This window comes from Schistocerca serialis, chromosome 3 (genome assembly GCF_023864345.2).
Source record: "Schistocerca serialis cubense isolate TAMUIC-IGC-003099 chromosome 3, iqSchSeri2.2, whole genome shotgun sequence".
Classification (NCBI taxonomy): domain Eukaryota; kingdom Metazoa; phylum Arthropoda; class Insecta; order Orthoptera; family Acrididae; genus Schistocerca; species Schistocerca serialis.
In genome coordinates this window covers 1,002,910,200-1,002,932,853 of record NC_064640.1, presented here as the reverse complement: position 1 = coordinate 1,002,932,853, position 22,654 = coordinate 1,002,910,200, and the positions used below count along the sequence as shown (strand labels likewise).

Sequence of the window (22,654 nt, the reverse complement as noted above, 5' to 3'; positions counted from 1 at the left end):
AAGGCATAAACGCGTGAACAGATGAAAACAAAAGGTAAAGAACGAGCAAGGAGCGAGCTAGCCTTACCATTAAGACTCTGCCGGCAACCACAACTTACAACTGGCGCCATGCTAAATCATTAATTTCTATGCGTAAATTAAAATTCACCCAAGTTTCTATCTTCATTTGTGTAGAAGATTTAGTCTTTTGCAGTCGCATGAGTCTTTTTGAAACACCCTGTATAAGAATAAAATTACTGTAACATGATGCAAAGATGCATTCTGTCCTTCTATACACGGTAGTGGTTGAAAAATACTGCCGACGAATGTTTATATAAAAACTCTCAGAGATTTTGAAATAAAACAAACGTGATTAACATTCTAGCTCTTTATTCTTCATGTCTACATATTTATTTCTCAACATATTCACCCTGGTGACGAACACATTTCTCCCAGCTAGAGACCAGTTTGTTGATACCGCCGTTGTAGAGTGCTTGACTTCGTTGAAGGGGCCACAACCTTGTCCCTGCATGCACCGCTCCATTACTATCAAAGTGAAGTAAACGAAGATGTTTTTTAATGCTGAAGGAGAGGATGCTCCACGTGTGGACGAACTCTTCGAATTTGAAACATGATTATAGCACATTGTTTCTCACACACTGACATACGTTACACACCGCTATGTTACGCTTTACAATTCGGAGCGGTCTTGCAGCATAGGGCTGCATATGTGTAGACATGAAGAACAAAGCTTCAGAATGTTAATAACCTTTGTTTTATTTAAAAGGCTTTAACAAATTTTTCATAAATAATTGGGAGGTATACCTTTTAACCACGCCCTTGTACTTTAACTGCTTTTTATTATGCTAAACAAACGTTTTTACGATGACATGGCAGGTTTTCTTACAATATGTTTCGAAATTTATTTTAATCCTCGAAAAACCAGCTGCCTAAGTTTCAGTAATACATTAACTTATTTTTACAAGAGGAATACGGTAATTTGTGGTTCCTAATGAATTCAGTAAGCGCATGAGACGGAAAGTAGGTAAGCTAGCCGTCCTACCAGTGAAGGTAAAGAAGTGCTCTGTATAGGCAACCGCTATGTCGTTTTCTTTTCAATATGTCCAATACAGAGATTACAAGTAACGCATAAGGGAAACATAAAAAGAGTTGAAAGATGTACGAGACGAAAATGAGCACCTGAGGTCCCGTTTGCACATGAGTAAAAAAATTTGATAACGTCAAAAGAACGGACGTTTTAGACACAGAGGTGACATTCGAACCTGAAGTATTACCTATACGTGACTGACACATTACGGCAAAACTCATCTAAATCCAAATCAATTCCGCAACGAGAAAAATCAAATGTTACAGTGCGATTGTGAAATCACGTTTCCTGTAAGCAAAAGAAACACTGAAAATCACTCTTGAATGCCTGAAAGATAAAAAGTTTTAAGGAATATCTTCCGGTCGGTAAAGATACAACAAAACAGTTTACGGCCCGATCATATCCGGATTTACTGGTGAAGTAGTAGGCCCCAATTACGATAGGAAAAGAAGAAGAGTTTCCTATTACTCTTTACAAGTTGAAACGTAAAATAATAACAAAATTGGTCCGTAAGTATTTACAAAAAAAGCACAAATTCATGGATAAAAAGGAAATTACAAGCATCTGGAAAGTTATACCATTAAGGAAAAAAGATTACGAAGATAATTTAAGAACTAGTGTAGAGGAAGTGCAAGATTTGTTTTAAGAGAAACACAGAAAAATTGACATGGTATGTTTAGCCGAAGAACTAACCTACGCATAAACGAATACTGCCACGAGAACAAGACTTAAACGTAGCTTACATACAACTGAAACAATAAAGACTAGAATATCACGTAGCCCAAACACTGGAGAAACGCCAAAAATGTAACACTGAAATATGTCATTTTTTAAGTGAAGTAGATTATTTTAAGCACCAAGTGTGTTCTGGATACATAAATAACTCAATTTGAGATATATATTCGATACAATATTCCAGCATAATGATTGATTACACACATTTTTCAGAAGTTTTGTCCAGATATCGAAGATGCAACTAGTTTAAAATACGTGTAAAATTGAGAGGCGGCTCAGTGGTATCGCCCTGCAGCTTCGTTATGTTGACTCATATGGGCATCAAAATTTCTAGTCACGTTTCGCTTTGCAATGCGGAACATTTCCCAGCGTGTAGCGTAATATACCTGGAAACAGTGACAAAACGAACACCCCATTAATATTAACGAAGGATGTCCAGAATGAATTTTTCGCTGATTGTGCGCAGATTAAAGCTGGGTATCGGACCGAGACTCGAGCCTTGGACCTTCGCGTTTCGATAGCAAGTGGTCTACCGGACCGACTATGCACATTTCGCGGTTCGCCCTCATAGTCTCAATCTGCTAAACAGTTTCATGAACGAAGGGTTGGCTGAAAATAGTAGTTAAATTAATCATGATGGAATCTCCCAAGTGAACCACGTACTGCAAGACTTTCATGAGCATTCGGTGGCTGTTGTTGTTATTGTCGTTGCTGCTAGCGTGTGTCTATGTGTGTGTGGGGGGGGGGGGGAGGGGGGGGAGAAGGGGGGTTACAGACGCACCACACTCTCGTTAATTGTAGGAGGGACTGGTCCCTCCCACATCAATCGTTCGTCTGGGCTTATTTGTGGCTAGCATTTAACATCTAAATTTGGAGGACAGTTCCGGAATTCGAACTATGGCTCTCCCACTTACGTTCCTAAGAAGCTGTCCGCTTAGCACGCTCTGTTAACCCGATACCAATAATTCTTTTCCTTGACTGCTACATTCACAAAAAATGTGATGTGCTGGTTGCGAAGAAAGAGGCACCACAACGCTACACTCACAAAACAAGTCACAAGGAAACGTCAACACATGGATTTTATTTTTATGTGTGGCTGGTGGTGTGTTCCGTCTGAGTATTTTAGGGTATCTGATTACCACAACAGATAAATATTAGCCAGATTTCACTAGGTTGCACACCGACTTCTTGATCTAATTTATATTGTTCCAGTGAAAGAAATACCCCCGTCACGAGTGAGTTACCACATATTTCGCTTCACATAACCCCAAAGTATCGTCGCTGTATACCCATACAGTTTTTTTCTGATATAGATGTAGGTTGAGACTTGTTGAACTGATATTGTATAATTATTCTCTCACTTAAGAAAGAACGGCTCCTTGAAGGTAAATGTTTTGGTCATTTAGACAGGATTTTTATGAGTAGCGTTAAAATATACTTGTCAAAGAAAAATATATATAATTTTTAGAAATCATGAAAAACAGTTGAAATGCGTGTGCCATTAAACATAGTCAGACGTAATTGCGAGGCCTCAATATATTATTGCTACCACGCAACGAGTAAATTCAAAACATGAGACACAGGATACTTTTCATTGTATCATATATTAAGACTGCATCCCGTTCCATATAAGGATGGCGTGTGGAAAGTACGATTAGCCGGCCGCGGTGGTCTCGCGGTTGTAGGCGCTTCAGTCTGGAACCGCGCGACTGCTACGGCCGCAGGTTCGAATCCTGCCTCGGGCATGGATGTGTGTGATGTCCTTAGGTTAGTTAGGTTTAAGTAGTTCTAAGTTCTAGGGGACTGATGACCACAGATGTTAAGTCCCATAGTGCTCAGAACCATTTGAACCATTTTTTTGAAAGCACGATTGCTTGGCCATCTGTGTGCGAGCTACGATTAGTCGAATTTTATCTTCACCATCTCTACTGGATCAGTACTTATGTGGCTGAAGAAACTTCATAGTTTCCGTCATGAAAGCTGTTCTTTATATTTTCTAAGCTGTTCGTCAAAATATAGATGGTAATAGTAACCAGTGGCTGCACGACTAATTTGTTGATGAAGCCAACTAATTAGAATTATTTACTTATTTTATTTAAACACACAATTCATGGAAAATATAGCTATCTACAACTGCAACGTACTATATCACGGCGTAGATATTAAACTGAATTTAGCTTTACATCTAAATTACACGGGACGCATATTTAACTACAATATGTGAAATGGTTTAACATTCTCATAGAAGAACGAGTACTTTTTTTGTCTTTCAATCACGATACGATGCAGCTGCTTCAACAATCTGATCTTGACTTCTCATAAATAAAGAAATGAGACAGGATATAATGTTGAAGAAGGAAGGTAATTTGTGCATGGGATTCGAAAATCCAAGACCATTACTCGTTGGTACAGCCTGTAGTGTTTTACGCCATAAGGAAAACGATGCTGTAGCCTGTCAGGAATATTACAGATACAGTTCAATACCTCTAAATTGTTATGAAAGAAAATCCAATGTTCTATCGAAGCCTGGTTTAGATGAAGAATGTGACTGCTACTCATGATCGTAACAATTTTCTGCATTTGGCACTTATTTTTACAGAATGTAATCAGGCAGCCATTAACAAATGACATGCAGTTAACGTTGAATCTCTTCCTACAATTGCTTGTGAACGATATCATAGAATAGTACATTAATACGTTTAATACTCTGTTTGGTGTGCGCATCTGGAAAGGAAACTGAGTTCCACTTCTCCCGAAGTTATTAGTAGCTGAATGGTTTTTATCTACAAATAACATATACTTGTTTATTATGTAAATTCATAAATGCAGTTTATTGTCTCCGCTATGTAATGCACATTATTTTAAAAAGGAAGAGCAAGATTTAATTTGAACTTCATGATTTCTGAAACAATAATGATTTGCTTACCAGTTATTGAGCGATGATACAAGGATGTTATTGCACGGGCCAGTACAGGCTGTTCCTCTTGGGGAAAAGTGCCACTCGTTTCCAACGATTGTACACTGCCGTTAGTGCATTCTCTTTTCGCCAAGCCGCAACAAAACATTTCACGTGCAACTAATATTGTCCTGACGCCATCCGAGCAACTGAATTGGCAATACCTACTACCCATCAGCGTGCAGCACATCATTTGGTACCGATGACGGCGGCGACGCGCTTATGAGACGAACTATTGCAGGTACCGGGCCGCCCGGTTGGCCGTGCGGTCTAACGCACGGCTTTCCGAGCGGGAAGGAACGCCCGGTCCCCGGCACGAATCCGCCCGGCGGATTTATATCGAGGTCCGGTGAGCGGGCCAGTCTCTGGATGGTTTTTAGGCGGTTTTCCATCTGCCTCGGCAAATGCGGGCTGATTCCCCTTATTCCGCCTCAGCTACATTACGTCGGCGATTGCTGCGCAAACAAGTTCTCCACGTACGCGTACACCACCATTACTCTACCACGCAAACATAGGGGCTACACTCGTCTGGTGTGAGACGTTCCCTGAGGGGGTCCACCGGGACCGACCCGCACAGTAACCTTGGGTTCGGTGTGGGGCGACGGAGGGGTGAATTAGACTGTGGTAGTCGTCGTGGGGTTGTGGAATACTGCGGCTGCGGCGGGGACGGAGCCTCTCCGTCGTTTCTAGGTCCCCGGTTAACATTACATATCATAACATTGTAGGTACCGAAGACGGTGGAGGGCGTCCTAATCTAAGACCGCAACCGTTGATCACAGTTCACAGAGACAGTCGTAGCGCAATTTTGTCCAGGATGTGCACAACGGTACTGAGGTTAGGTGATCTGAAAGAGGAGGGAGCGGGATGGAGGAGCACACAGGAAATCACTTAACTGTGGAGTGTTTGTTGACCGTTCTGATACACTTCTGGAGCAAATGAGTGGTGCAAGGTCTTCCTGAAAATCAGGTTCGTCTGTGAGATGCTGTAGGAGAACAAATGCTTACGAGACAATGGGTGATGTATCTAGAGGACCATTGATGTACTATACCAAACGAATGAAGTGACTCAGTGGTTTGAGCGATGAACATGTACTAGGGGGGACGGCGATTCAAATCCACGTCTGATAATCCTCATCAGGTTTAATCGTGATTGTACTAAATAGCCCTACAATCTGATTGATAACCGCTCGTGATGAACAGTATCAGGAACCTGGTAATCTAGAAATATGGAATCAACTCGTGACCCCCTGTCATAGCACTTATTACTTCGTGTGAATAAACAATCATCCATAAATTACACATATTAAAACTAGTCAGTTTTTAGTATAATCTATGCAAACTGATCTACAAACATTGATAAAAACATAACTACGATTAAAGTAGAAAAAGATTCTGTTGCCTAAAAAATAAGTAGTATAAGTTGAGAAATGTGTAATTAAGTTCGCTGTATGCATGCATTACAGTGGGTATGTCCATTTCGTTTTTGGTAGTTGAAGTCACACCTACAGGCGATATCTTTCTTCGTTTCGTTTTCTCCCATCCTGATGTGGTCACCTCATATTCGCATGTGTCGTCATACAGCAGGTGTTCTTCGACTCATTCTTAGTCCAAAATATCATTCTCTCGATATTTATAGAAATGGAACGCACCGTGACTAACTCGCAGGTTCTTTGAGTCTTCCAGGTTCTGATTATATTGACACTGCTAACTCCTTGCAAACTACTTATGGAGATTTATAAACTCTGGAAATGCAATGGGGATCTTTATACCCCATCAGAGATCGATTGTTTTGGTGTTAGATCTGTCACCGTTTTCTTTTCGGGACATCCTAATATTATATGGTTCATGTTTCCTTCGTTTCCACATCTGCTGAGAGATGGGTCAGTCAGTTCTTGTCGATGTAGATTCTTTTTAACCGTCCATTACTGAATTTCATTCTAGCTATGGTTGCATAAAATTCTTCTGATATTGTTTTCTTTGTGTACCAACGAGCTGTCGGGAGCAATGAGTGTATTTCTGTGTAATATTTCCATTTGCTGTTGCTGTATGGCTGGATTCGTGATTTCCTGTCAGCTCCTACAGTTAACAGTAATTGATAGGAACTCATTTATCGAGACCAGAGTTATATCTGGTGCTCCCCAAGGAAGTGATACAGGCCCTCTACTCTTCTTAATCTACATAAACGATTTAAAAGACATTACTTATCAACCCTCCTATACGGTTTGTATGATGAGGTTGTTTATTGTCTATTAAAGTCATCAGAAGATCAAAGCGAATTACAACTAGATGTAGGCAAGATATCTTCACGGTGCTAAAAGCGGTAGTTGATCCTGAACAATTACAAGACTGGGGTCCTTAACGTGATTACTAAAAAATTCCGTTAAATTTTGGTTACATGAAAACTCACACATAACAAGCTGCCGATTCAACTAAATATCCAGCGATTATAATTACGAACAAATTAAATTAAAAGGAACAAACAGGAAATTTTTTGCGGAAGGCGGACCGAAGACTATGTCTTATTGGCAGAATAGACGATCCAACAAATTAACTAAAGAGACTTCCTACACTACACTTCACCGTTCCCTTCCGGAGTACTGTTACACAGCATGGGATCCTTGCCAGATAAGACGGAGGAAGACGATCGAAGAAGTTTTAAAGACGAGCAACTCACTTTGCATTACCACGAAATAGGGTAGAGAGAAAAAGACACGGATAAGATAAGCGAATAGTGAGGAGGGGGAGGGGGGGGCAGTCATTAAAACAAAAACATTTTTGCTACGGTGAGATCTTTCCGCGAAGTTACAATCAGCAGCTTTCTCGTCCTAGCGAAAACGCCCGGGTTCGATTTCTGGCCGGTTCGAAGATTTTCTGCTTTCGATGACCGTGTGTTGGTTGTTCTAACTTTCGTATGGTCATAATTGACATTACTGTTGAGACAGCTGCAAGGACACGGCTCGAAAGCCGTTTAAAAAAAATACACTTAAGTCTGAATTGAAGAGTTCAAAATGGTTCAAATGGCTCTGAGCACTATGGGACTTAACAGCTATGGTCATCAGTCCCCTAGAACTTAGAACTACGTAAACCTAACTAACCTAAGGACAGCACACAACACCCAGCCATCACGAGGCAGAGAAAATCCCTGACCCCGCCGGGAATCGAACCCGGGAACCCGGGCGTGGGAAGCGAGAACGCTACCGCACGACCACGAGATGCGGGCGCAGAGTAATCTTGTGGATGGTTATGAGAGTAAAGGTCAACAATCGAGGAAAAAAATGAGAAATACTTCTTTCCGTGCTTCGAGCGTCTGTTATTATCCGCTGCAACAAACCGCGAAAATTCACGAGCACACCTTTCGTCAAAACATTATTTTCCACGACAGTTGACTTTGGCGGCGGTGGCGGTGGTTTTCCCCGGGTGAAGTTATTAACGGTACACATTTGATACAGTGCCACAAGAAAATCGCATAATCTGCACACCATGCAGCACGGGTGGCCGGCCAATCTGAGGGTCCGCCCTCGTGATTGCAACCCAACCCGCGTGGTTTCATTGGAGCCCGCGGTACTAAGAGCGAGAGAAGCGCTCTCTTTTTTGTCTGCCCGGTACGCATTTTCTGGGTACTACCACTATTTGTGGAACGTGTGAGAGGGAGTATTATCGGTTTGACAATTCGCCAACCTGTTCTTCGATTTTTTCCAGTTTGGCTTCTGTGTAATACAGGCAGTATATGCTCAAATCAAGCGACTTAGACTTTTAAAGTAACTGACGGCTTAATTTATTTAGTGGAACAGACTTTCAAACTCTCCAAAATCAACAGATAAATAATGGATTAATTTATTTAGTGGAACAGAAATAACCCACTCCTACGCGATCAGTCATCTAAAGTATTGTTGGACGAACATTTAAGAAATGCTTGCTAATGACGTTTCTGGATATTAAGACACTACATTTCAAACACTCCAATGAACTGCTTTAGGGCAAAAGTCATGAAGTTACCCCTTAGTGCGAGGCGACTGGGATTGCCTATCTGCAAGGTGACAATTATTGAACTATACGAAATAAAATCACTATAACTTCTGAACGGTTTGCTTTAGGACGTTCAAACTGCAAGGTTACCCGCGGGGCATAATGGGATTTAGGGTGCTCATGTTTATCGACAAAGCCCACTTTCATTTGGATGGGCTCATTAATACATAAAACTGGTGCATTTGGGAGACTGAGAATCCGCATTTCGCGATCGAGAAGTCTCTGCTCCCTGAACGGGTGACTGTGTGGTGTGCAGTGTCCAGTCACGGAATAATCGGTGCGATATTCTTTGAAGGCCCGGTGACTACCGAACGGTACGTGAATTCGTGGAAGATGATATCGTTCCCACTACCCAAAATGAGTCTGATTTCGACAATATGTATTTCGTGCAGGACGGAGCTCGAGCCAACAAAGCAGGAGAGTGTTTGATGTCCTGGAGGAGCGCCTCTGGGCCCGCATTCTGCCTCTGAGGAACTCATAGGTCACTGAGTAAAAATTTCTCGGTGTACATGCCGCGTCAAATCAGGATAAATCTCCAAGCTTTCGACCACTACCTCCATGGTCGTCGTCAGGGCTAAAACTGACTGTCGTGAACTAGCGAGGTTCCCACTTTTATATGCAAAGGACGGCTTCTTATTGGCTGGAATACGTCAGCGATATGGCGCGTAGCGAAGTGGTGCCCTCTACTTCCATAGATGTAGTTGCTATCCCGCGTGCTTGCAGCGCCATCCCTTAAATCAGGAGGTAAAGTGCGAGAAGTTTTTCTCTGCAATTTTTCTTTATCCAGAGCACTCTTCCAAGTGTTGCTAAGTGCATAGCCGTTGTCTCTATTAAAGTTATTATCGCTAAGTCTAATTTCGACTGCTTCCCGGATCACAGAGTCCCAGTAATTCGACGTGTGGGCTATTACTCTGGTTTCTTCAAATAAAATCTTATGCTTGTTAAGCATGCTATTTTCAGCCACCGCTGATTTTTCCAAATACCTGTATTTCAGGTGGCGTTGGTGCTCGATGCAGCGGTCGGCAACGGTTCTTACAGACTGGCCCACGTAATTCTTGCCGCATTCGCAAGGAATAGTATAAATTCCCGGCACTCTTAAGCCGAGACTATCTTTGACTGGTCTCAACATTTCCTTAATTTTCCTAGGTGGTCGGAAAACTGGTTTTATTCCTTGCCTCTTCAGGACTCTGGCTATCTTGCTCGTTGTAGCACCGCAAAAAGGAAGCCGCGCTATATGTTGGTCCTCTTCTTGTATGTGGCCGGCATCGTGTCTTACTTTCTTGGACAATACTGATTTAATTTCACCGGCAGAATAACCATTCCTCTTGAAAACAGTCGTCAAATGGTTGATCTCGGGACCGAGGTGGTCCTTGTCGGAAATAGTCCTGGCTCTGTGTACTAAAGTATTCAGCATAGCTCTCTTCTGAGACGGATGGTGGAAGCTATGGCTATGCAGATATAAGTCTGTATGGGTTGGCTTCCTGTACACAGAATGGCCCAGTCGTCCATCCGGCTTTCGCTCTACCAACACATCTAAAAAAGGTAACTTCCCTTCCTTCTCTACCTCCAATGTAACTTTTATGTTTGGATGTACACCATTCAGATGTTCGACGAACTGCTGCAGCGTGTCGCTGCCGTGTGGCCAGATTAAAAAAGTATCGTCGACGTATCTGTAGAAGCATGATGGGCGGAGGTGAGCACTGCTCAGGGCTCGTTCTTCAAAGTCCTCCATGAAAAAATTCGCTATTGCTGGTGACAGTGGCGAACCCATGGCTGTTCCATCCGTCATTTCATAATAATTTCCACTGTATAAAAAATAAGTGGTCGTCAAGGTATGCCGGAATAACTTCAAAATTTCTGAGGAGAAATGAGCAGACAACAATTGTAATGTGTCATCCACAGGTACTTTGGTGAACAGTCGCTAAAATCCGGCTAGTAGCAAGCCTTACGTCATCCGCTGCTTCTTGAGGAAGATGACGAACTGCTTGTTCCACTCCACTAATGATCTCAACCACAGGTAACTTACGTGGAGCTGGGGCAAAGTTCAATCCTTTACTCAGAGCAGAGAGGAGAGACAAGGACTGAAATTGTTGCAGAAGGATGAAGATCTAGTTGTTTTACCTGCTGACAAGGGGAACGCCACGGTAATCCTCAATGCTACAGATTACCATAAGAAAGTTGGATTATTACTGGAGGACAGCACATACCGGGTTCTCAGACGGGATCCCACATCGGCGCTCAGCAGGAAGACAAGGGAGCTACTAAAAAACTCTGGCCTCTCCGACGAACTGGTGAAGAACTTACGGCAGAGAGCACCTAGGCCACCAAGACTGTACGGTTTGCCAAAGGTTCATAAGGAGAACGTCCCGTTGAGACCGATTGTTAGCGCTATTGGCTCTCCTACGTACAAGCTTGCAAGGCACTTAACTAAATTGTTGGCGCCTATAGTTGGTCACTGCCCACATCATATTAAAAATTCAAAAATGTTTGTTGATATCATAAAACAGATGAAGATAGGCCCAAGTGATATCATGGTCAGCCTCAACGTGGTTTCTCTGTTCACCAAAGTACCTGTGGATGACACATTACAATTGTTGTCTACTCATTTCTCCTCAGAAATTTTGAAGTTATTCCGGCATACCTTGACGACCACTTATTTTTTATACAGTGGAAATTATTATGAAATGACGGATGGAACAGCCATGGGTTCGCCACTGTCACCAGCAATAGCGAATTTTTTCATGGAGGACTTTGAAGAACGAGCCCTGAGCAGTGCTCACCTCCGCCCATCATGCTTCTACAGATACGTCGACGATACTTTTTTAATCTGGCCACACGGCAGCGACACGCTGCAGCAGTTCGTCGAACATCTGAATGGTGTACATCCAAACATAAAAGTTACATTGGAGGTAGAGAAGGAAGGGAAGTTACCTTTTTTAGATGTGTTGGTAGAGCGAAAGCCGGATGGACGACTGGGCCATTCTGTGTACAGGAAGCCAACCCATACAGACTTATATCTGCATAGCCATAGCTTCCACCATCCGTCTCAGAAGAGAGCTATGCTGAATACTTTAGTACACAGAGCCAGGACTATTTCCGACAAGGACCACCTCGGTCCCGAGATCAACCATTTGACGACTGTTTTCAAGAGGAATGGTTATTCTGCCGGTGAAATTAAATCAGTATTGTCCAAGAAAGTAAGACACGATGCCGGCCACATACAAGAAGAGGACCAACATATAGCGCGGCTTCCTTTTTGCGGTGCTACAACGAGCAAGATAGCCAGAGTCCTGAAGAGGCAAGGAATAAAACCAGTTTTCCGACCACCTAGGAAAATTAAGGAAATGTTGAGACCAGTCAAAGATAGTCTCGGCTTAAGAGTGCCGGGAATTTATACTATTCCTTGCGAATGCGGCAAGAATTACGTGGGCCAGTCTGTAAGAACCGTTGCCGACCGCTGCATCGAGCACCAACGCCACCTGAAATACAGGTATTTGGAAAAATCAGCGGTGGCTGAACATAGCCTGCTTAACAAGCATAAGATTTTATTTGAAGAAACCAGAGTAATAGCCCACACATCGAATTACTGGGACTCTGTGATCCGGGAAGCAGTCGAAATTAGACTTAGCGATAATAACTTTAATAGAGACAACGGCTATGCACTTAGCAACACTTGGAAGAGTGCACTGGATAAAGAAAAATCGCAGAGAAAAACTTCTCGCACTTTACCTCCTGATTTAAGGGATGGCGCTGCAAACAACGCGGGTTAGCAACTACATCTATGGAAGTAGAGGGCACCACTTCGCTACGCGCCATATCGCTGACGTATTCCAGCCAATAAGAAGCCGTCCTTTGCATATAAAAGTGGGAACCTTGCTAGTTCACGATGGGGTCTGGACCCCTCCACCATCCTCCACACTTATAAGTCCCTCATCCACCCTATCCTTTGTTATGCCCATCCGGCTTGGATCTCCGCCCCCCCCTACCATTTATAAATCCCTCCAAATCCTTGAACGTCATGCTCTCCGCCTCGCCTATCGCATCCGTCTCCCCTCCCCCACGCGGATCCTGTACGATCTCATCCCCTTCCCCCATCTCCTCCTTTTCCTTGAAAGGCTACGGATCCTGTACACCTCCCGCAAACTCGATCCTCCTCACCCGCTCGTCTCCCCGATCCTCTCCCACCCCCGGCCGCTGCCGCGCCTGTATTCCCACGTCCCACCTGGTCTCCATCTCTCCACCCTTCTTACCCTCTCCCAAGGTGGCTTCCGCCAGCTCCCCCTCCCTGATGATGCCCTCCTCCCCTCCATCTACCCCTCCTACCAACTTTGATCCTCCCGCTCTCCTCCTGTGTTTGCTCCTCTGGCACCCTCCCTCCCTTCTCTCACTTTTCCCTCCCTCCTCCTTTTCTCCCCCCTCCTCCCCCAGGCCTCCCCTCCCCTGTCCCTCTCCTCCTGCCCCCGTCTCCTCAGCCATTGGCATCCTTTTTCTCCCCTCTCCCCCACCTCACCCCTGTTCCCCTCTTGGCAGGTCCCCAGACTCGCACATGCTACGTGGACATTCGCGCGCCGGAGATCACCGCCATCAGTGTTTCGTGTGTGCCGTCGTGTTTAGTGTTCAGTGGTCACCGTCACACTCCCTCGTTCACCAGTGCCATCGTCATCTTCAGTGTTCGTGCGTCGTCTCATCAGTTAGCAGTGTGGATTATCGACGAGTGTGAACGGCTCCGTGTTTGTCTCTATTTGTCTCCTGTTTTATTGCCCACCGTTCTGTAACTTGTGTCTTCTCACTGTTTTTGCTGCTTGTGTCTTCTATGGCTGAAGAGCAGCGTAGTGTGCTGCTGACAGCCTGCCTGTTGTACAGGCTTTAAAATAACAATAAAGTAAAAAAAAAAACTAGTTCACGACAGTCAGTTTTAGCCCTGACGACGACCATGGAGGTAGTGGTCGAAAGCTTGGAGATTTATCCTGATTTGACGCGGCATGTACACCGAGAAATTTTTACTCAGGAAATACGTCGCGAAAGACTTCGTAGCCTCATAGGCCACTGGCATGGGCCTCGATTGGCCACCATATAATCCGGATCTCAACACATGCGACTCCTTTTCGTGGGGCTGCATTAAAGACAAGGTGTACAGCAAAACCCCAAAACCATTGCTGAGTTGAAAACAGCCATTCAGAAGGTCATGGACAGCATCGACGTTCCGATACTTCAGTGGGTCATGCAGAATTTCGCTATTCGTTTGCGCCACGTCATCGCCAATGATGGCAGGCACATCGACTATGTCATAACCTAAATCCGAATATCTGTAGTGACGTTTACACGTTGAATATAGAGTGTGCACCCGTAGTTTGTAACTAATTTACGTTTTCTTTTTTCATATAGTTCAGTAATTGTCACCCTGTATCTTATTGCAGTATTTAATGTTTCTGTTCTTTTTCATTAACTTTAGTACAAAATTGTGTTCGTTAAGGACATATTAGAACTTCTATATTAGAACTGCAACAGTTGAAACTGAAGGTAATTTATAATGAATTATCTGCAAGCAGTTGCTTTTATAGGCGTTTGTTTTTTCGTGACATCATTTCAAGGTGCCTGGCGTCTCATCTTCAGACGTTTACACTTACGAGTATTTATGTGTCATGGACGTTATTTCTTTAGTACCTGCACTCCAGGATTCTGAAACAGCCTTTTGTAACAGCCACTGTAAAACGTCGCAAGTAAACGAACAATGTTCATCACTCGTAAACAAATGTAAACATCGGAAGATGGGGTGAATACAGGAGTACTGTCAGGAACGATTGTTTTGAGGCATAATTTGTTGGCTTGTTGCGCCGGGATATCAACACGGACGCTATGGGTCTGACTTTATGTGCTGGGAACACTGCTGTTACGCCACGTTATGCCCCGCTAGCTTAAGTGTTGGGTTGATGCATAAGTTCGCAGCGTTTACCATAAGTTTAAGAAACACAACAGATTAACATAACACGACTTTAGTCATCAATATGTTCTCCTTCACTATTTACTACAGCCCACCAACGCCGAGGGTAACTTTTTGACTTCACGACTTCAGAAATCGTGTAGTTTTGAGGCGAAGAACTCGTCGAGCCATGTTCGGAGCACATTTTCGTCCAGAAAGGAAGTTCGTTGAAGGTCGTTCACTAAAGAGCGGAAAAGGTGAAAATCCGAGGCCGCAATATCAGATGAATAAGGTGTGTCTGGAATGACTTCACAACCCAACTCCTACATAGTACTTTTTGTCTCATAGAGTAGCGTTACTTCACGCAGTCTTTCTGGTCGTTGTACTTGGATTGCGTTTGCAAGACGTCTCAGTTCAAAAAAATGGTTCAAATGGCTCTGAGCACTATGGGACTTAAATTCTGAGGTCATCAGGCCCCTAGAACTTAGAACTACTTAAACCTAACTAACCTAAGGACATCACACACATCCATGCCCGAGGCAGGATTCGAACCTGCGACCGTAGTGGTCGCGCGGTTCCAGACTGTAGCGCCTAGAACCGCTTGGCCACTCCGGCCGGCTACACTGACATGGATCATTGTCGATTAATGCATTTAAACGATCTTCATCATACCCCGTAGGTCTTCCTGAACGAGGAGAGTGCCTAACGTCAAAAGATCCTTCCTGAAACGAGAAAGCAATTTCCTTGCCGTACTCTGGGCTACGGCATTATCCCCATGCACGGCTCAATTGTTCCTAGCTGCCTCCGCTGTTGTTCCCCCCTCCAGACAGAAGAATATGTCGGCAATGCTCCGATTTCTCCACTTGGCACTCCCATTTTCTAGCGTCCACAACCCCACTCACTATTTCCAAGTGACAAAAAGACATCCGATAGCAATATTGAACTACAAACAAAAAATTGCAATCGGCAAATAAACCCATAGTAATCTGAATACCAACATGCGAAACAAAAACGCTACGAACTTATGCACCGACCTAATATCTGAATCAGGCCCACGGATTACCAAAGGTTGCCCATGCCTGGTATGGAAGATGGAGAAAAACAATGTGATAATTAGGTTAGAGTATAGTACGGGACGTCGAACCGAGCAAAATTTTTTTAACAATTATAGGTCGGAAATGCTACATTGCGGAGCTAGAGCCGTGAAACGACAGCCAATCAGCGACGAGTGTGCAGAAGTTTGGCCGGTAAACGAACGTGTGTGGGTGTCTCCAATAGGCCGGTTTTGTCTGTACAGCAGTTGAACGAAATATCTTAAAAGATTCATTACGGTACTTGCAGTGTAGTTGATTTGATATTCAATCTTTAGTCAGTAAACATAACGGAAAATTAGCGCCTGTCCTATATAGCCATAGACAGGAATTTAAAAACTACCTAACTTTAACTGTTCAGTTGGAGCCATTATCTTCAGCTAATTGAATGTGTAGCTACTTTATTTAGCGTAGCAACTATTATATGAAACAAACTATTTTAAATGCACACACTTCCACACGTTCGTCGCTGGTTGGCTGTCATTTAATGGCCGTAGCACGACAATGGTGAATTTCCGAACTGTGGTTACTCGGAAAATTTTGCTCGATTCGACGCCAGCTACCCTACTCTGATCCTATCATTACATTGTTTTTCTGCACCTTACGTATTGAATCAAAAATGCATCACACATTGTGAAACTCTCTGGAGCGAAGTGGTTTGCTTCCTGGAAACCGGAATATATGAGGTCTGAACAAGAGACACGGTTAGCAGGCAACATACAGAAATTCACGTCTACGTTATTAGAAATATTCTGTTTGCAGTATCATATAGACCGCAGACTATTCTAAACTATGCGCCGTAATACACTGCCTGACAAAAAAGTAAAACACCCAGAAGTCATGAGCAGAAGTCAGTGTACCTTCGTACACGTAGCCACCATTGGTGGGTGTTGCAATCCCTTGTGACACCTCAGTCGAATGACATTGCAAATTATTCCATCCGCTGGTGCTTTCTTTTCTCTCTCTCTCTCTCTCTCTCTCTCTCTCTCTCTCTCTCTCTCTCCCTCCCTCTCTCTCTTTATCTATCTATCTATTTAAGCCACAGCACCTCTAATGCGCCGGCCGAAGTGGCCGAGCGGTTCTAGGCGCTACAGTCTGCAACCGCGCGACCGCTACGATCGCAGGTTCGAATCCTGCCGTGAGCATGGATGTGTGTGATGTCCTTAGGTTAGTTAGTTTTAAGTAGTTCTAAGTTCTAGGGGACTGATGACGTCAGAAATTAAGTCCCATAGCGCTCAGAGCCATTTGAAAAATTTGAACTACCTCTAATGCAAATTTTCATCAGTTTAATGTGCAGTATTTCGCCACCAAAATTTAAAAATCTGATGTCCAAACTAACGTCCTCCAGGTCAAACCAATATACAATTTGTAGCTCTAAAACGTTGTTTAAGTGTTTCTAGATAACGCACTTGCTTTATTCTTTTCTGTACGGCGTTTTACCCTTTTGAAAACGATATCACAAAGTACTTTTGTTTCCAATGTGACGCATCTCCTTGCTGTGTTTATTTCCTAATTGTCGCAGTTCTGCACAGAACTCGATGTCGGTTTGAAATATATACGCCATTACTCTGATGTAATTACAACGTGAAAGTCCAAAATGATAAAACAAGGCAAAAACTTACTATCTACTGCACGTGATGTGGAGCCACTTGGCTGGCCTTAAGCAGGAAAAGTCTCGTGATAAGATTCAGCTTTTAAGTAAATTAGGGATAACTGCCGGACATCATACCAACCCATTTTATAACAAACTGTTTTCTTTTGAGCCAAAGTGAATGCAGATCCCAGGGAATAGTGGTTTGTTAAGTTGTGTGAACCACATGGCTTCTATTCCATTTTTCCAGCCTTATATAAATAGTTTCTACCCAAATTCTGTAACTTAATAAATGCTTGAAATTATGTGAATCGTGTTCGATTTTCAATAAGGAAATATAAATTGGCTCGATTTTATTGATAATATACTTAAAAATTAAGTGGTTTTCCTACAAAATAACTTAATTACAAAACCCAAAGTGAATTATATTTCACATTCTAAGGACCAGGATTTTTCTGTCCTGTACGTGAATTATTACAACACAACAGAAAGGCATATGCAAAAAATTAAGCTCAGTGAACTAAAATGAAGCATATTATTTGAATTTTCTGTTTCCCGAAAATTTACATTTCCTGAAGAAAAATCACTTTTCAAATACTCTCTTCATTTTTTGTACCTTCATTGAAACCTACAGAGAAGAGGGGACAGGAACTGAGACAGCGGAGTCTACCAGCTCCTTCACACATCGCTGTCACGTATCGCTGCAACGCCTAAGAAACAGATTGTTTTTTAGATACATCACAAATAACAATACTTGCGAGAATGATACTAATATAAAGCTTTGTTTTATTTGCTTCAGGTCCCGTGTGATAGGAGGTCGTCTCCTTATCGCAGCAGACGAGGTCTTGACGTGGTGTGGAGAGCCACCTTATGGCGGCGGTAGTGATATAACCCTCTCGCCTTTGTCCACACGCCGACTACCGGAGCGAGCCGCACTGAAGGCTGCCTCCACTCTTCTCTGGAACTTCTTGTCAGCTAAGTAAGTGCTTGCTCTTTGCTGTCATGTGGTAATTCCTGTTGCCAAAACCTCCAATTCTGATGTGACATTCTTTTATCTGTAGTTTTAAAACCTCTCATCTACCGAAGATTGCTTTGAACCCTACAATGCAGTACCAGGCGTGGTACTGCTAGATATGGTGCACCGTTACCTTTATCCGATCACTGAGCGCTCGTACCTAGCCAGTTACAAGGGGAAGGAGGATTGCAGAGTAACGGGGACTCCTAACTGTGGAGTACCTCGGCATTTTTCACATTAACAAACATTGCGACAGGTGAAAGAAGAGCTACATTAGTTACTCGAAGCCTTTTTAAGTAATATAACCTAGTCCGTGTCCTGGACGGCGAGTGTTCGTCGTAGACAAAAGTATCGTATAGAGTGCACGTGCCAAGTATGATAGAACCGCTTTTGTTCCCTATAAACGGTGTAACAAAAATGTATGGCACAATTTGCAGGACACATTCCTCACACGTAGTTGAAGAAATTATGTTACATGAACGCAGCTGTAGAAACGCTTTGTTTCCGTGTTACAACTTATTTTGTACCACTCATTAATCACGACATGCATCAACCCGCCGTCGTAGTGAACCTCGGATGAGCTGATGTGGCCCTGGAGTATTGCGTGTCGTTTCGCAGCCTTCCATAATATGGGCAGGGAGACTCTGAACATCTTGCACTGAGAGCTTTCAAGTGCCCCCCCCCCCCCCCCCAAAAAAAGACCATTGGGTTTAGGTCAGGAGGGCGCAGAGGCCAGGCAGTTGGTCGATCTCTACCTATCCATCTGACACCGAATCTGTTATTTAGAAGCCAACGGACATTAACGCTAAAATAAGGAGGCGCTACATCGTGCATGATGTACACGTTTCGTCGCACTGCTAAAGACACATCTGCTAACAGATCTGGTAGAACATTCTCTACGAAATTATGATAATTTTGTCCGTTTAGCCTGGGTGGAAGAAAGTGAGTAGCTACGAAACAGTCAGCAACAGTGTAGGCCCAAATACTGATAGAAAATCTTCGTTGATGACTTGCTTCAACAATTGCGTGAGTATTGACATCTGCCCCTACACGCCGATTGTGACTATTGCAATCAGATGTCGCTGAAACGACACCTGATATGTGAAAGCGCCGTTGCGCTTAAAATTAGGGTTGACAATTTGTCGAATAAGCTATTAGCAGCACAGTACCCGTGCAAGAAACTCAGCTGCTGATAGCGCCTGCACACTCTGTAAATTGTATGGCTACGGCTGGTCCTCGTGTAATACTCGCCAGACAGTCATGTGGTCAACAATCAGTGTTGCAGCTACATATCATCAAGTGCATGAAGAACTGCCGCCTTCCGCTGCGGTTCCCGGCGTCCTTGTCCTTCTAGGCCTCCCCCCGTAGCGTGTATCAGGCTTCAACGCCTCATGTTCCCTACATCGATCAATGGCATCAAACGTTTTCTTGTCTGGGTACCTTCGTCCTGGAAATATCTCCCAGCGCAAACGTTGAGCGCGAGCACCATTGCCGTCAGGTAATCCATACACAGCATGTTGTTATCAATGGAGAGACGTCTACAGACGTTAAAGTAACCTCTGGCGTGCCACAGGGGAGTGTTATGGGACCATTGCTTTTCACAATATATATAAATGACTTAGTAGATAGTGTCGGAAGTTCCATGCGGCTTTTCGCGGATGATGCTGTAGTATACAGAGAAGTTGCTGCATTAGAAAATTGTAGTGAAATACAGGAAGATCTGCAGCGGATAGGCACTTGGTGCAGGGAGTGGCAACTGACCCTTAACATAGACAAATGTAATGTATTGCGAATACATAGAAAGAAGGATCCTTTATTGTATGATTATATGATAGCGGAACAAACACTGGTAGCAGTTACTTCTGTAAAATATCTGGGAGTATGCGTACGGAACGATTTGAAGTGGAATGATCATATAAAATTAATTGTTGGTAAGGCGGGTACCAGGTTGAGATTCATTGGGAGAGTGCTTAGAAAATGTAGTCCATCAACAAAGGAGGTGGCTTACAAAACACTCGTTCGACCTATACTTGAGTATTGCTCATCAGTGTGGGATCCGTACCAGGTCGGGTTGACGGAGGAGATAGAGAAGATCCAAAGAAGAGCGGCGCGTTTCGTCACCGGGTTATTTGGTAACCGTGATAGCGTTACGGAGATGTTTAATAAACTCAAGTGGCAGACTCTGCAAGAGAGGCGCTCTGCATCGCGGTGTAGCTTGCTCGCCAGGTTTCGAGAGGGTGCGTTTCTGGATGAGGTATCGAATATATTGCTTCCCCCTACTTATACCTCCCGAGGAGATCACGAATGTAAAATTAGAGAGATTAGAGCGCGCACGGAGGCTTTCAGACAGTCGTTCTTCCCGCGAACCATACGCGACTGGAACAGGAAAGGGAGGTAATGACAGTGGCACGTAAAGTGCCCTCCGCCACACACCGTTGGGTGGCTTGCGGAGTATCAATGTAGATGTAGATGTAGATGTAGATGTAGATGTAGATGTAGACATCAAATGGACATCTGCCATTTGTCATATTTGTGTACACAGCCACGTCTGTAATTAACTCCGCGGTCGTACTGATCGTTGGAACAGTTGATGTTACCTGTAAACAAGCAATGACGTACGTCGCATGGCAACCGGCGCGTGTCAAATAAAACACTGGCAGAGCACAACGTAACCAGACGTCACCAAGAGTGCACGTTCCCCATGATTCTAACTTTCTGTTCTTGTGTGTTTCCCATAATTAATGAGTTGAAGAAAATGAGTTGTAACATGGAAACAAAGAGTTTCCAGACCCATGTTTGTATAATATAATTTCTTCGTCTAAGTGTGAGGAATGTGTCCTGCAATTTGTGCCGTACATTTTTGTTACACCCTGTATACAGGGTGTCCAGGCTAGAAGTATACTTAATTACATCCTTATACCGAAAGAACTTGACATTTTACTTTGTTAAGTAAATACGCAAACGATGGAGACACTTTGCAAGATGTGAGCCTCACCATTTCATGAACAGCGCTGAGTTCCGTGCCGCACGCGCGCGCCAATGATAAGGCACACCTATCTCGACATGTTGACGAACAATGCATTTCCATAGATGCTTCCCGACGTCATTTTCCATAACGATAGTGCCCCCCATCATAATGAGAATGTTACCACATTTGTCCATGCGACGTTTGCTGAGCGTTGGATCGGAAGGTATGGTGGTGGGGGTGCGGGGGGGGGGGGGGGGGCATTGCCTGGCCCCTCTGTCTCCCGGTCTGATTTCGCTGGATTTCAGTGCATGAGGGTTTATCGAGGACACTGTTTACACAACATGGGTTCGTGACCTGGTAGATTTTAAAGAACGGATATACACCAGGTAGAGGGTATAACATCTGTCATGCATGTGAACAAGTGGCGAGAATTGGAGTACCGTTTCGATATTTATCGAGCTACAAACGCTGCCGACAGTGAACTGTACCAGCATGCATAAAAATGTTCGACCTCCTGAGGACATCATCGGACAAATAAACTTATAAACCTTAATAGATACTGAATTACACTGAAGACCCAAAAAAACTGTTACACCAGCCTAATATCGTGTAGGACTCACGCGAGCACGCAGAAGTTCTGCAACACAACATGGCATGGACTCGACTAATGTCTGAAGTAGTGCTGGAGGGAATTGACACCATGAACCCTGCAGGGTTGTCCATAAATCCGTAAGAGTACGAGGGAGTGGAGATCTCTTCTGAACGGCACGTTGCAAGGCATCCTAGATATGCTCAATAATGTTCATGTCTTGGGAGTTTGGAGGCCCAAAAGTGTCCCTTGTGCCACTCTGTAGCAATTCTGCACGTGTGGGGTGTCGCATTGTCCTGCTGGAATTGTCCAAGTCCGTCGGAATGCACAATGGACGTGAATGGATGCAGGTGATCAGACAGGATGCTTACGTACGTGTCAGCGGTCATAGTCGTATCTAGACGTATCAGAGGTCCCATATCACACCAGTTGCACATGCCCCTCACCATTACAGAGCCTCCACCAGCTTGAACAGACTCTTGCTGACATGCAGGGTCCATGGATTCATGAGGTTGTCTCCATACCTGTACAAGTCATCCACTCGATACAATTTGAAACGAGACTCGTCCGACCAGGCAACACGTTTCCAGTCATCAACACTCCCAACGTCGGTGCTGACGGCCCCAGGCGAGGTGTAAGGCTTTGTGTCGTGCTGTCATCAAGGGTACACGAGTGAG

At 43.9% G+C, this 22,654-nt stretch overlaps 1 long non-coding RNA gene across 1 annotated transcript in view; it reads left to right on the top strand.

Moving 5' to 3' along the window:
• LOC126471451 (uncharacterized) overlaps window positions 1–22,654 on the top strand; it is a 264,302-nt gene that overhangs the window by 185,239 nt on the left and 56,409 nt on the right. The window contains exon 2 of the long non-coding RNA XR_007586309.1: window positions 18,205–18,384. This is a non-coding gene — a long non-coding RNA (uncharacterized LOC126471451). The remainder of the gene's footprint in view (window positions 1–18,204; window positions 18,385–22,654) is intronic.